We start from the raw sequence: 448 nt of genomic DNA, 5'->3' as shown, positions 1-448 counted from the left end.
GGGCCCGCCACGGGTGTTTCTGGCTCCTGCTGTGGGAGGCCATGCCGAAAGGTAGGCAGGAGAGTTGCAAGTGTACCACCCCGAGCATTGCACTTGTGGGCCTGTTTCTGACCACTGCACCTTGTTTCTTCTGGCTGCAGCTTAGACTCAAGCTAGTGTTTTCTCTTCTTGTCCTGTTTAAATGCCTGCTGTCACAGTTTGCAGAGCAGCTTTTGCTGTACAGATCCTAATGCTTATCTTTGCCATCTGGGACACCCCATGCACTTTGGGGTGGCCCAAGAGGCAACAGACACTCACAGCACGCTTGTCGTGGATGCAGGCAGTCTTTTAAACTGTAACGCACTAATCAGAGAGCAGCAAAAGCTTTCTTGAACACAGATCAAGGCCTGCTTTTCAAATTCGATTGGGAGCAGTACAACTCACCCAACTTTATCCTAGGGCATTGATT

The sequence above is a fragment of the Egretta garzetta genome, unplaced genomic scaffold (assembly GCF_000687185.1).
Source record: "Egretta garzetta isolate BGI_Z169 unplaced genomic scaffold, ASM68718v1 scaffold69, whole genome shotgun sequence".
Taxonomy (NCBI): domain Eukaryota; kingdom Metazoa; phylum Chordata; class Aves; order Pelecaniformes; family Ardeidae; genus Egretta; species Egretta garzetta.
Note: the sequence above shows the minus strand (reverse complement) of the source record.